Raw genomic sequence first — 16,221 nt, forward strand, 5'->3', positions numbered from 1 at the left:
GTCAGCTGACATCTCCAGGAACTGAGGACACAAAAGACATCAGTTCTCGTCCCAGACCTGCTCTGTTTGCAGTAGTTTTCCCTCTTCTGCTTTTGCTGTAACTATTACAGCCAGTGTTATTCAATCACCAGAGAGGTACATGTACACCCCCTCAGAGGTTACAGTAGAACAGAGATTACAGAAAACAGTTTCCTGCTTTATTTTGCATAACTTCTATAATGATCTGAGTTACTGTTTTATTATTCCTCATATGTAGCCAGTTAGCTTTTTCTGTCTGAAAATCTCTTGGATAATAACACAGCGAAGAATATAAATTAAGAAAGTATCACTCTCTTTTAGAAAACTAAAAAAGCTGGCATGAACCTTAGGGTCAGATAAAGCAAATAAAATAGCATTAACAATCTTAGCAAAGCATTCCAGATTTTGAAATGACAAAGCCCTTTTTAAGTAAGCTTTTTGCATTACTTAAACATTGACTGCAATGTGTTGTGCAAACAGTTTTAGTGTTCTCCTCTTACTGAACAGGAGGTTGTGCAACCAGACCGCAATACACACGTTACTTTTTGAAGACAAGTTTAAAAAGCACTAAAGTATTATACAAGTATTGTTACAGAAGCAAAAGCCCTTTCAAATCATTCTAACTGCTCATTTCACAAGAAAGGGAGGTTGCTTAAACTCTGTGTCATGGTATATTATGCATGTAAGGCATTAAAAAATAACCTTGGGAGACAGAAGGCCTCCCTGCACCGGACAATAATGGGTGCCACAAGTGTTTGCCTTTCAGAGACGGCAAATAATACTGTAAGTTCATGTACAAGTGGGCTAACAAATGCCAAACAGGTGGAAAGAAAACTTTCTGGCATGGAAAGCAACTAACCTGAGGGAAACTTCTGAAAGAGTAAGGCCAAGTGTGCTTCTCTCCCCTGCTAATGTTCTCTGCCATTCTACCTTGGTATCTGTTACCTTGATATGCTTTTACTATTTCCTGCCCTGCCTCAGGTGTCTCTAAGCTTAGTATTTGATTTTTGGCACCCTTTTCCCTATCTTGCTTCTGCTTGTTTCAGGCAACAACAGCTGCATGGAATAAATCCTTTGGAGTTTTATAGAGCCATTGTTCCTAACTCTGTTTGAGAGTGCTCCTACACATTTGCAATGTTAAACAATCAGAGAAAGAAGCTAAAATTAATAAAAACATAATAAAAAGGCAGAGCTAAATACTGATATACAGTGAAAGCAATTGGAAGTATGTAGGTAAAAAATACTTCTTTGATTAGCATGTTAAGAAGGAATGATCATTTTTAGAGGAAGAGCATGCAGTACTTATTTCATCTACCAAGATCAGCCATTGTTTGGGGGTTTTTTAATCCAATTTTGAATAAACACTGTGGACCAGAGATGCTAGATTCACTTTCTTCATTTTGCAAGTAAATACCACTTTAGGTCCTCTTGCAAGCAAGTGACCAATCCTCTGGTGCATGCTGGAACAGCCTCAGTAATGATGTAGTTATGCTGAGCCTATAGTTGCTCCAAAGGGAGAGATTCCTGCTAAAAAACCAAGTCCTCACTCTTTTCTATCATACCCCCTTTTTGCAGAGGAGAAGCCTTTGGCATACAACTCCTCTGGCAACTCCACATCAGCTCAGAGGCTGCCTTGCAACGGAGCTATACCTTGGAGTCCATACTGGACCTTATTATTGGAAAAAAAAAAGAGATAATGGCTTGACTGTAGCAGAATTTTCTCTGTAGTCTTTTTTTTTTTTTAATTATTATTAGTTGGGTTACTCACAAATCACTAACTAAAAGGAACAGATTCTTAGAACAGATGAATTCAGAGTTACCAGTCAAACTTGCTATTTTAAATTTTATAAGAAAGAAAAGAAAATTACAGAAAACATCTTTTGATAACCTTGCAGATTCCACTCATATAGCCAACTCCTATTTTGTGAAAAGCTGTATGTAGAGTGTGCATTTTTATATTATCTAGAACTTCAGAACACAAGATGGCAGTGTACATTCTAGTGATTCAGGCTTGGAGATGCTACTCAAACTGAGCACATAACATTTTATTCAGGCCTATATTAATCTGGTCATGTAATTTTGCTATGAGAGATAAACTTAAAAGTATTTGTCAACAGCAGACCTAAAAGTATTTGTCAACAGCAGAAACAAATGCAATTTGCCAATAAATGAGTATTGCATGAACAAGTGTTAGGTAAAGCTTAATTCAAGATTTTATTGTATACAACAACACTCTGGAGACATTAAAAGTCTCTTATGGAACTCCTGAATTGCAATAACAAGAGGGTATCCCTTTATGAAGGAATGGAAGTTGGCTCAGTTGTGAGAGCTTCCGAGCAAAATTGGCTGCTGGGGAAAAGCACATAAGAGAGCTGGCATCCTGAAATATGTGAAAAGCTCAGGGCTCTCGGAGGGGTAGTGCAGACCACTGATGTGGAACAGGCTGAACAGTATCTAAAATTGAACAGGTGCCTTTCTGGGAAAAAACTAACACAGCAAACAACTGTTTGGCATGACAATTCAGAAAAAAAAAAACATCCACTGAGAGGCATCAAGTTAGAGGATAGGTCTGTGGCTGAGGAGAAAATTGCTTAAAGAGCTACAAGGAGTTGGACCTTTCTGTGTGTAATTTCTGAGAAAGTTCACTCAGAGCCTCCCTGGGTACCAGTGGGCAAAGAAAACTGCAGTCTCTTTTGTTGGGTTGAGTTGAATATTGGAATAGTAAGCGTAGCAGAAAAGTTGTCTGTCTTTCTGTTATTGGTTATGCAAACATGGCCTTGCTACATAGTAAAAATAGCTGTAGGAAAAATAGTAATATTTCAGAGTATGAAATAATCCTAGAAGTCATTATCCCTGTGGGGTGCCTAATGCTGACAGAATTCTAGGCACTCCTGCTTTCTCCCTGGGGAACGTTCAGGTGACATTCCCTCTCTGTACCTAAGCTCATGGCACTAATGGGCAAGTCAGACTGACCCAGGAGATCAAAACTCAACGTCAGGGTTCATAATTTCTGGATACAGCTCTTGATTTGATATAGTTATTTGGAATTAGGTAATGAAAACATATATATTTCTCTCAGACAGGTGTGATAATAAGTATTTTCTCTTTTTATCTCCAAAATGGGAATATTTTTCATCCTCTATTATACTGTGCAATGGAGATCCTCACATCAGTGTCAGTGAAGCATGGCATATAGACCTTGACCAGTGTTTCTCATAGAAGGTGGAATTCTGGGAATCCTGGTCCCTGAGTCTACTTTTCTTGTAGTCATTATCTGTGTGAAAAAATATTGCCCTGTTCTCAAACCCTCAGTCACAGTAGCTCCAATGAAAAGTTGTCAAATTTTTCATGGTGGTCCACTCCTGTCATTACAATTGGATCAATTGCTGCTTGTTATTGCTTTATGTTCCCACGCATAAATCACTGGGTTAATACCAAGACTTCTTTTCCCTCTCTCTTTCTGAGTTTGCATAAGATTGAATTTGGCATTGATTCAAATCAAATAATTCAAATGCCTGGTATTTAAACTAAGGCTGGGTGTGTGTTCATGACTAAAATAAAGTGTATTACCTAGCAGTTTTAGTCATTTGGTCTATTTGTCACAGTAGATCACAGAAAGTGTGGCATGCACAGAATTATGCATGCACTTTTCAACCATCTGAAATGGAGGATAAATTGAACATGTCATAGTTCTAGGACAGTAATTTATATTGAGTACAAGCTGGGAAGGGACCAGAGCCAAGACCTCAAATCTAAATTACCTTGAGTTCCAGGGAAATTTTAATCCAAATAAAAGCTTCAGAGCTGTTCATTATATATTTAAGTGAACCAACAAGAGACCTTGTCTCAGAACTCACCCCCAAACTAAAGAATTTACACCATGCTTGAAGCTTTATAGCTAAATCCACAGATGCTCTGTACTGAGTATGATCACCAAAGTTCTCTGTATGAAATTATTGCCGACTGTCTGTTGTAACCACCCCACATATCTCTTTTGGCTTTGCATATATCCCTGTTCATCATAAATTAACTTTTCCAGTCCTGTAATAGTTCCTTACTGAGAGTGTGTTACGAGAATTCACAAACTCAAGGTTTTTCATACAGGGACTATTGAAGTTGTGCTTATTCAATATTTGACTTGCAAAGTTTCCTCTTCCCTTTGGCTATCCTGGAAATTACCTGCATTTGAGATTTCTGTGAATGCAGATAACACTAGTAATGTCCAGGGTTGAGAGGAGAAAGGAAGATATTTTCTTTTCTTTTCGTAGTCTTCCCTACAGTCTATTCCATCTTCTTTTCCCTCTAATCAAAACCCAGCTATTTGTTTTATGGCAGTAGTCAGCTCATATAAACATTAGTGAAATCCCTTCTTTAAGTAAAATAGTTCTTACTTTTCTATTCAGAATCATTCCTAATCCAATCCTCTTTTACCATGTATAACCAATTTCCCACAAATCAAAATAATCTACTGTTTTTTTGCAAGAGAATGTAGCTGTAACAGGCCATCCCAAGATTAAGCCCTTCCTCCCCAGTGTTTTACAAAAGCACCTCTTTGACCTGACCCCACACAAATCAAAATTCATTTCTTTCCCATAGTCCAAAACAACTTCTTCTCCCCAAAATAAACTCTTCCCTTGACATTAAATTGTAATGACCCTTGCAAATTCAGAAAGTCACAGTGCAGCAGACTGATAGTAGTCCTAGAGACACTTTAACCTTTTCATTTGCTGCAAGCATCATCCCTCTGCCTGTCATCAACCCATAATGTCAAAGGTGAGGTCTGGACTATGGGGGAATGGAGCAGGAAATGTCAGCAGACTGGAGATTGCTACCTTGTGGTCCAGCAGAGGCACACAGGCTCCAGCTGGAGCTTCAGAGGTGTTCAGAGCAGGGAGTTACTGGGGAAAAGGATATTGGTGGTTATCACTACCACTGATACATGCCTCAAGCAAACACTGATGTTAATAATGAAAGCAAAATTTAAAATTGGCAAAAGTAGTACTCCTGTGAAACATGCTAGCAAATGGTATCTTTGAAGCCAAGCACTTAGCAGGATTCAGGAAAAGGTTATACATACATATTCATACATTTGTGCAGGGAATTAGATTGGACCCGATAAAAATTCATAATGGATATAAATGTTCACAGTTCAAGGCATAAATCAACCACCAGCCTGAGGTTAGAAAATAACTGCCCCTACAGTCGAGCTGTTACATAATTATCCATTATAGTTGCAGAGGGGTGAAAGGAGGTTGAAGAATAGGGCAATTTTTTCAGAGACATCTGGGAATTACTTTTGGAATATGACTAATTTAGATTTTATCTGGTAGGGAAGTTCTTATTACATCAAACAATGTAATTTAGAATTAAAACGTGATTTATTTTGTATTTTTTACTATTAATGTAATCAAATTCATGCCTGGGGGTAACTACAGACCTTTCCATTATAAGCCAGCCAGAGTTAGTGACATTCACTGTGCTGTGTTTTCTCGCTGAGTCTTCTTAAAAACAGCTTCAAATTTTGAAAAGAAGTCAGGCAGAGTCTCAGGAATTAAGTTTGTCAAAGCTAGCCAGCTAATGAAGCCAAGTAACTGTCTGTATTAGCAGAGAAAAAAATTGCGTGTATGAACTGCAGCAAAAATCTTGTTCTGAAAAGTTCTCATTTTTGTTAAGTTTGCATAATAACCTATTAAGACTTGCAGAGGTCCTGAACATCACTAATTATAGGATGGGGGCTACTCCAGGCTACTGGAGTTATCAATGCACCTAAGCAAAACATACACATTCAGTGGACTTGTTTCCACCAAGCAACACACCTCCAGCTTTTGTTGCACTTGCAAACAGCCTGTGAGCTAATGGAACACACACTGCATACTAGGAAAAAAAGCTTTTGTGACCTTGCAAACAGAGAGCTTGATTGAAAATCAGATTCTTAATCAATTGATTAAGAAATTGCAAATGAATACAGGCAACCATTTATGTTTCCTGCACTGGTATAGTAGCTGCATTCTGCTATAGTTTCTGGAGCACATGTGATACACTTACTGCAATTACAACAGAAATTATCATCACAATAGATGTGGGGAACTGAGAAACATCTATTAACCACATTTTCACAAGAAAAAGGAGTGGTTCTTGGCATCAGTCTCTCTTAAGCATAATTTCTGTTCCTAGTGAGCAGTACTAGAAACATTGCACAGTGATTGCTCAACATCTGGAAGGTTCTAGGGCTACAATCAACAAACACTAAGGTCTAATTAAAAAAATCTTACTGTGTAAACTTGAGTGATTTGTTCAGACAGATTTATAAAAGGAATGGCTGAAGACAGCAGATGTAGTATATTTTTTTAAAGGTTTCGAGTCATATTTTGTAAAGATTTAACTTGAAAAATTAATTCAAGTTGGCTTTGCTGGGGAAGCCGTGAGTTGCTGTGGACACCTGTCCCCTGACAGCAGGTAGTGACTGCCCAGCTCCGTGCCCAGTGCTGTAGGTGTTGGAGGCAGGATGTTTTGCAGGTTCTGGTTACCAGGCTGCTCTCATGTAACACAGGATCTGCAGAAGTAATGCCACTGTTTTATGGCTTTCTAGGAACAAACAGGGCAACTCCCTTAAGCACAATTACCTCTTAACAGTGGCAACGTTATCAGCCCTACAGCTGAATCCCAAATGAGGATTGGGATTGGTTGGGGTGGGTCATGTTGGGACCATTTGACACCAGTCTTCTGCCAGTCACAAATGCAGTTCTGTCCTGTCTCCTGCTTCCTTATGTCCTGCTGCTGCTACTACTGACACGCTGCCAACAGCAAGCCATTTCCCTGGGAAGCTCTCTCAGGCTGCTTACAGCCCAGCTGCCTCGTTCTGCCAGCTACCAAACTGCTGCTCCAGCTCCCATATAGGCTTCTCCCTCTCAAACACCCTTTACAGTATGTTGGAAACTCTGGTATATACTGGGAACCTCAATACAATGTTGCAAAGACATATGATATATTGAACTGTGAGGAGATGTTTGGGGTGTGATAGATATGGGTCTGAGGGCTGATTTTTTTTTTAATTATTTTCATCAGGATAATAAAGTAAACTTCAGAATGCTGCTGACATTTACAATTGTACATCTCAAAAAGCTGCAAATACCAATGAAAAAAAGGATTATAGATGGGGTGTAAAGAAATGTTGCACTCAAAAGTAATGGGTTTGATCTAGAATAAGGCAAATTGATAAATAGTGAACAAATAATCCAAATAATACTTCTATGGAAGAAATAGCCTGAAAAGTATGAACTGGAAAAGAGAGTGATGGGATTGTCCTTCTCCTCCCCTGGCAACTAGATGCAGGATATGGCAAGGCAAAAGAGCAATGTCATTTTGGACTCCCCATGAGCTGTAACAGTATCCGGTTAAGTAATTTGCTTTTTCATTTTGGCCTAAAATATTCAGTTCTATCCACAACACTGTCAAAAAGACAAAAAATAAATGAGAAAGAGTTCTGAAAAAACAATCAGTGACTGGAGGTCAGATTTATTTGGAAATATGTGTATATGTTTAACTTGTCCAAAACTTTAAGGGTGAATAAGGGGAACTCATAATGGATGACTTTTTCTGGAACAAGGTACTTAAAAATACAAAGTAGAAAAAAAGGGTTATCAGGTCATGGGCTGCCAGAGATACCAACACTGCTTTGTTAGCTGCTGCTGCTGCTGAGCAGGTCCCAGAAGAGTGCATAAAAATGAGAGTTGCACTTATATTCTGAGAATCCAGCTTATGTTTTGTTTTCTCAGAAACTCACTCCCAGAGGTTTGTTTCTACCACATATTTAGATAAAAAGTAAGGACATGGTCCAGAGCAGGGCTGAGGATCACAGTGACTGTTTGTCATTGCTTTCTATTCAAATACAATCATTGTTCCTCCCTAGGCCTATATGTTAGCCTCTCACTATCACACACCAATGGGGATGAGGAATGAAGCTAATGGGTGGCAACACCATGTGCATAATGATGTATTTAGAAGAGGAGAAAGAGATGCAAGATGGGAAAAAAAAAAAAAAAAGAAAAAAAATCAGGCAAAATACCAACAGAAACATGAGGACTTCAGGGTTTCTGCATTGCTGACTCTTGACTTCATACTGAGACATAGAGGACATGTTGACACTGGAAGCCAGGCTGTAAACTTGGCCAAGGTGTTGGCTCTGCTGCCTGGCCAGCAGTGAGGCTGCACAAGCATTCTGGCACAGCCTGGGTGTCTGCCCTCCTGCCTGATCCCATCCTCACAACCCTGATCACTCCTGAAGTTAGCAACCCCTAGACAGATCAGGACAGAGCTAGCAGGCTGCCTGCATGACAGCCCTGTGAAGGAGACGCAGAGCATCCTACCCGTGAGTATGAACTCTCGCAGAACTGTATGAATAGACACAGCAGGTTGCTTGGATTTTAAACATGGTAAGGACAACCTGCCTGCTGCAAAATACATGAGGCATGACAAGAGGCTGAAGGAGTAAACAACATATATTCTCATGTCATGGGACTACCAGGATAAAAATGTCAAAAAATAAAGAAGGCAAGAAAAAATAAGGGGCAGTAAAGCAGCCATCTTGTCCCATTCACTTTGAAAATCAGAACAGTAAGTAACTTGGGGTCTCCCCTGTTTAGCAAACACTTTTTTTACAGCAGAGGACATACAGAATGAGGAGTTATAAGATAAGGAAGGTATTTCCTAGAAGAGATTATGAACGTACCATAGATTAAAAGCAGTTTCAGCTATGAGTTCTACTTGTATAGATACTGCTAAAATACTTTGATAGGACAGATGTTGAAAGAATCTTAGATGATGCAGGACATATACTGCTTGAGGCCTGCTTGCACAATCCAGCCTGCGTGCTGGACGGCAGGGACCTGTGTTCTCCAGCAGCAGATGTGTGTCCTTGAGCAGCAGATATCAGAAAGCTGCATAGAGGAAAACAAGGAAGGAGGATGCTATCCAGAGTGTGAGAAACCAGAAGATGGGGGGGCCTGAAAATGTGCCTTGGCTAGTAGAGCCAATAAAGTTATAGATATGGTGTGTGAAAGTAAATGTAACCAATAGAAAGTTAGAACAGAGCGTGTGAACCCTGTAGGACCCTTGATAATGTGTGTATTTTTGGAATAAAGTTAGAACATTGACTGCACCTCTATGAGGATGCGTCGCTGACTCTCGAGCTCGTTTTTGACAGATATTCTGCCCAACGCTTGTGTTATCTTGCATCAGAAAATGGAAGTCAAACAGACCTCAGTATTATTCTTGCTTTCATACTTTCTGGATTTTTTGGGTATGGAAGGGGCAACAAAAAAAAAAATCCATGAGCATTTATAGTGTGCATTTGAGAAATGTCTAGGCTGTTAGAGCTCCTGGGAGTGCTTGAGAATTTAAAGGGAAAGACATGCAGGATCTGTGTCAGCTCAGCTATGGCATAACTGTATTCCAACACTTAGGAGGATGGTGGGGAGTTCAAGAGCATACCAAACATGGTGTTCTGCCAGGGAAGGTTTAGGTTAGACATTAGGAAGAAGTTCTTTACAGAGAGAGTGATTGGGCATTGGAATGGGCTGCCCAGGGAGGTGGTGGAGTCACCGTCCCTGGAGGTGTTTAAGAAGAGACTGGATGTGGCACTTAGTGCCATGGTCTAGTAAACAAGGTTGTGTCGGGTCAAAGGTTGGACTCGATGATCTCAGAGGTCTTTTCTATCCTGGTTGATTCTGCAATTCTGTGATTCTAAAGCACATGATGCACTTTACACTTTTTGTAGTATGTTTATTTATTGTTAGTCTGGCTTCAGCAGAATCACAAAACTACATCTTTTAAAACTCTTCCCAGTATATCCAGTGCAATGCAGGCTGCAAACATTTCTATTCACACAATTTAATTTGTAATTTAAATAGTTATATATACAGGATCATTAATTCTGGAACAAGCTCTTTCATCTATTTGAAATTATTTTAATATTTAATTCTAGTTACTCTATTCTAGACTTATTCTGGATTTGTCTTGGTTCCAGAAGGTCATAGAAGTATGTTCCATCAGACATATAGATATTGTAGTATGCCCTGGGTAAAACAAGATTTAGGATTCTAGTTGGGTTAGGAGCACAGCTCGTATCATTTATTATCTGCAGATGCCAGGACATTAAAACTTTCAATTGTTTTCCCACCAAACTGAAAGGCAGGTTGTTAATACAATTACCTCTGTATAATTGGCAACTAAATCAATGATGACTGTGTGATTCGATTGGTACTTTAAATAATTTCACTTTTATGATGCTATTTTGTTGCACATGTTATCACCAAATAGCTTATTCATTTTCTTGGCGACTGTGATTTGAGTTTGTGTCTTTTTCTGTGATGGAAGAACCACATTTTCAACCTTTCTAGTTTTCTGGGACACAGTGGACATTGCTTTTAAGTATTTAGGCTGACACACATTAACACTAGAAGTCCATAGTCCGTAGTGAGTGAATCAAGAGGGAAGGACTGCGTGGATTGTAACTGCCCTCAAAAAAGGAGTAGACACTAGAGGTCTTTGGCAAGGCCTTTAAAGGAAAGCAAGAATATGGGGTAGACAAGCAACACAGAACTGTTGTGAAGAACTTCCCCTACTCCTTTCAAAAGAGCGTCCCTAGTCACTGCCCGTTTGCTTTTGGTTTTAAATATTTAGACAGGTAATAGAGAGAAGGGTCACAGACTACTGTTATCACATGGGAGTCACAAACATTAGTGTTTTATCAACACTGTTTTCATCACAAATCCAAAGCACAGCACCATAAAAGCTACTATGAAGAAAATAAACTCTATCCCAGCCAAAGCCAGTACAATCTCCACACCTTAATCCATAGCATTTACATCCTGCTCAGATCCCACTCTATCAAACAGATCCTCATTAAGCACTTTCCCCTTTCTCATCCTTTGATGTAGACACAGATATAATTTCCTCGGTCTATGAACCACCCCTGTAAAACATCCATAAAATGTTCATGAAATGCCCATTGAGTTCATTAGTCCAAGACATTGGACTCCAGCTGTTCTGGTGGTCACTCAGGACAGGAGAAGTGGTGTGTTGGGTGGAATTACTGGGCACCAAAGCCAGCTCAGGTTGGGTCACTGCTGCACATGCACCACTTCTTGTAAGCCTTGTTCTCCACTGGTAGTGGTTCCTGCTGTAGCAATCCTATAACATGCAACTCAGATCATAGTTTACAACAATTTAGAGGTATATACATTATAGTCTCCATTTCTGCTTCCTTCGGACACCACAGTATACTCCTACCCTTGCTTCTGCTCCAGTGTGAACTTCTCCACAGACCCCAGTCCCTTAGGGGTGGATCTGCTCCAGTGTGGACTTACTCATGGGCCACAGTCTCTTCAGGGGTGTACCTGCTGTGTTGTGGACTTATCCATGGCTCCAGATGCTTCGAGGTGTTTCTTCTCCAGTGTGTCCTTATCCCCAGGCCACAATCGCCACAGGGTACACCCTGTTGTGGTATAGACATATCCATGGCCACAGACACATCTGCTCTAACATGGTCTTATCCACAGCCATGAATACTACAGGTTGTCCTGCTCCTGCACTTATCCACAGGTCAAATCCCTTCAATTCAAACTGACACTGGAGCTGTAACCTGTCCAGCCCAGCAGCACAGAAACAGCGGTGATGCCCAGGCCATGAACCAGCCTGGGCATATTGCCATGTCTGTTATCAAAATGCTCCCAGGCACAGCTGGGTAAGATGATAAGCCCTACAGCAAACAGCAAGAGCCAGAAAAAAAAGGCACTAACAAGCACTAGATTAACGCACAGCAGGGCAAGCCCCACGACAAGGACAGCACCTTGCAAATTAATAGCTAAATAGCACTAACAGATATAAATTCAGTCTAGCAAAGTCCAGTGAAACCTGTTGTTACCTTAAACCCTTTAAGCCCCATGTTGGGCACCAAAAAGGACTGTCAGGGGTTAACACTGGTGGGCAGCTCAGCCCCACACAGCCACATGTCCACTTACCCCCATTGGGATCGGGGAGATAATTAGAAGGGTAAAAGTGAGAAAATTTGTGGGTTGAGATAGAGATGTTTTAATAGGGAAAGCAAAAGCTGTGCACACAAACAAAGCAGAACAAAGAATTCATTCACTGCTTCCCATCAGCAGGCAGCCGTTCAGCCATCTTCAGGAAAGCTGTTTCATTACATGTAATGGTGACTTGGGAAGAGAAACACCATCACTCCAAATGTCCTCCCTTCCTTCCTTCTTCTCCCAGCTCCATATGCTGAGCACATCATATGGTCTGGAATATCCCTGTGGTCAGCTGGGATCAGCTGTCCAGCTGTGTCCCCTCCCAAGTCCTTGTGCACCCCCAGCCAGCTCCCTGTCAGGGAAGCCTGAGAAACAGAGAAGGTCATGACACTGTGCAAGCACTGCTCAGCAATAGGTAAAACATCCCTGTGTTATCTTTTATCTGTCTTAATCCATTGTTCTCAAGAATTTTTCAACTTGAAAGGAAATTAATTTCTGAGGTTAAGTCATTGAGCCAGAACAAGGTAGAAACTCTGACAATCATGCATTCAAAGCATATCAATGTCAGTTGACTCTACAGGATGAGACAAGTAGCAGCAGAAGATAAACTGTTCCTGATTCCTCTGAGTCAAATTTAAAATTTGAACTTTCCTCAGAAAGATTAAGGGTCTATATTTTACTTGTCCATGTTCATGTACAAAGTCTTACCACTTCTTGTATTTCCACTGTTCCTGAAAATGAGATCATAACCAATACTTAACATCTGGGATGTGGGGAAAGGTTGTGGGTATTTGGTTACTAGTACTCTAGTACTAGAGACAGGGTTTTCTCCATGAAGAAAGAAAGAACCATTTACTGTACTTTAGATTGTATGTTAACCTCATCTAACTTTTAGATGGTAAGGGTTAAAGAAGATGAATTCCAGCCATCACGGATGAGAACATACCACCTTATGCCAACAACTAAGCAAGGATCTCTGGTCCATCCTATGACTTTGAGATGTAAGAAGGGAACAGAGCTTGTGTGACATGTAATCCAGATTCTGGGGCGCTTGGTCTACATCTCCTGCAGAGCTCTCTGTAAAACAGAGGATGTCACCTTACCACTGAGTGAAAAATAAATTTTGTTTCACTAATTCCTTTCACCAGTGTTTTTCTAGTGACATCACAGGGATAAATTTTAAAATTAAATTCCTTATTAAAAATGTAACATCAAAGAAACTTTAGTCAAAATCCCAGATCCTCAAAGTCACTTCCCATTAGTCACTGGCTGAAAGTTCTAGAATTCAGTGACTGAAGTTGACTTGGCAAGTCAGGACTTGTTTCTGACATTTTTCAGGAGCTGGAAATTTGTTATTCCACAGATATTTTCTTCCATTGCCCTTTTATCTGAAGGTATCCAAACTAGCAAGGTTTTAAAAAAGTTTATTTTCAGCAGTAGGTGGCACTATGAAGTTTCATAGTTATCCCAATATAAAATAAAATGCTAAGCACATACATTACTTTAAAAAGAACATGAAAATATATCAGAAAAAAATCTGATAATCAAATGAATACTTTTCCAAATATTACAATTAACAAAAAGTCTAAAGCAAGAATAAAAAGTTCTCTATACTCTTTGTAAAGTACCACCATAGGTTGTTCTTGAATGTACTCTTTCATCTACTTTGAATTTCCTGAAAATTATATCTCATTTGCATATAAGCTTTAATATTGCAATAATGACTGTCAATACATATAGACTATGTATGTACGTTTTATAAGGTAAATGAATGTATACCAACAGGAATACACCAAATTGAAATGCATTTTGGATTTTTCTTGCTTGGTCAAAAGTTTATATTTACAAGCAGAGACTAAAGCATTACCTGTGGGGCCATATTCCTCTACATATATGATACGGAGATGTTACTATACCCCAAATAATCTCCAGGATTAGAAAGATGTTTCTTCAAACTTTTTCTTCAAAATGTTTTCTTCAAAATTTTACTACACAAAAATCTATAAAGGGCAACTAACAAACAAACCTGTGTTTTCAGGTATTTCAGGTTGTCTAATGAAAAAAATTAACAATACTGCACAAGTATTGTGGGTACTTTGTTTCAGGAAGTTCTCAGCACAATACACCTCATTCCTCAGTGGTGTAGGGCAGGATAATGCAGTGAGATGCAGTATTTTTATTAAGCTGATTTTTGGATGACTGCCTTCTGATTAAAAATTAAGTGCTGGTCTGCCTGAGCACAAGGAAAGGAAAAAAAATTAGGCAAGGAACACAAATGAAATATACAGTCAATGTTCTTTTATCTGGCCTGACCAGGAAGTGTCCTTGCCTTTTTTTTTTCACTCCAGGCTTCAAGGAAGCTACTTGGCTTTGCATACTATTTCTGCACTACGATACAACCTAACACCTCAGATTCATGCTTGCTTTTATTTTGCTTTTTAATAAATAAAGCATGTAGAAAAGACACTTTTATAGCTTCAGGACAATTTTTCAGGAACTGACATTGTGTATTACTCATTTTGTGCTAATGTGGTCTGCTTACTGTTTGTTTTATAATACTGAAAAAGTAAAATGCCGGTACTTAATAAAAACATATTCTGCAAGGAGCTGGCAGCAAAAGGTTTTTTAACTTGTGACAGCCTGCTTCGGTTTCTCCAGAATCTCCAACAAGAGTCCTTTCAGCTGGATTCAGTTGGGTTCACTTTTAGACCACAGAATAAAGTGGTACTACAAAAATAATACGCAGGAATATACTTTAAATTTTCCTGCTTGTTCGCCATTGCAAATGATTCATTGTTGCCGTGCATTCTACCTCCATGGAATCAAAGCCATAGCATCATAACAGCTACTTCAATACACCTACCTCATTCAGCACATCTTCTGCTTAGACCTCTGTAATATGTTTAGTGGCTCTGTGGAAGGCAAGTGCTCCCACTGTATCTAGTACAGTTACCATATATGCATATAAGAAATATTAAATTTCTTTTCCCTTCCAAGGGATATATCAATTTCATATAAATCTTTGGGTAGACATCTACCTCCAACATGAAGGCGCAAAGAATTTAATTATTAGAGATTTATCAAATTTATAGTTGTGCAATTTTTTAAGTTATAAAATCACACTTTTGTACCTTGAAGGGCAAAACTGAAAATGAGATTTTCACTGCAGCTGTGTTTAAATTGCCAGGTGCACCAACAGCTGTGTTGTGCATACCCAAAGCAGGCCCAGTGCACCAGTGTTAGAGACCTGCAAAGCACCTGCAAAGGAATAGGTAGCGTCCTAATTCCACTCTATTTGGCTCTATTAGATCTTTGAAAGTAGCCTCAAAAATGGGCTCAAGAAATGACCAAAGGATCATCTGAAAGGTATATACTGACATACTGTCACCCAGGCTGCATACACAAAGGCAGTGGTCAGACCCTTTTCAAAGCTGTATTCAGTGCACTGAATTGATTAACTATTTGACTGCTGCTTATATTTTCAAGGGGAATTCAGCTAGCTCTCTGAATAATGTCATTTACTAAATACCAACAGGTGCTTCAAGATAAGACACTCCAGTTATTTGGCATCTGACACTGGGGTAGGGATCCTGGCTTGTCCGCTCTAAAGCATCCCTCCCTACTTTTAGGCGTGTTCTGGCACGTGCTTTCTATTACACCTGAGGAGTAGGACGTGTTGGTGGATGTGATGTGCTGTTAATATGTGTTGCATATTTAATAGCTGGAAAAGCCAAAAGGTTGACAAAATGTTATCAGGACCAGTGACACTGCTGCTCTGAGAGGGACCTCGCCCGGAGCTACCAATTCCCAAAAACTCGTGTGTGCCGAGTCCCAGACCTCCTGATTTCTATTTCGGCCGGTCCGGCGGCTCGCTCGGGTTCCCCGGCCCAGCGCACACGGGGCTGGTCCCGGGGCTCTGCTGTCCCTCTGGGTCCTGCCGTCCCGGCCGTCCCGGCCGTCCCCCTGCTCCAGCGCCGAGCTCACCGAGCACGGGACTCACGCACCCACAAACCCCGAGCAGGGGCTGCCCGCGGGCCGCGGCATCGGGGCTCGGGCGGTGCGGCCGAGCGCGGACGAACTTCCCGACGCGGCCGCCACCGCTGCCGGGAAAGCCACCGCCTCCGCGGGCCCCGCGGGCGCTGAGTGGCTGCGCGGCCGGGCCGGGGCCTCGGTG

The sequence above is a fragment of the Corapipo altera genome, unplaced genomic scaffold, assembly GCF_003945725.1.
Source record: "Corapipo altera isolate COAL_440 unplaced genomic scaffold, ASM394572v1 45, whole genome shotgun sequence".
Classification (NCBI taxonomy): Eukaryota; Metazoa; Chordata; class Aves; order Passeriformes; family Pipridae; genus Corapipo; species Corapipo altera.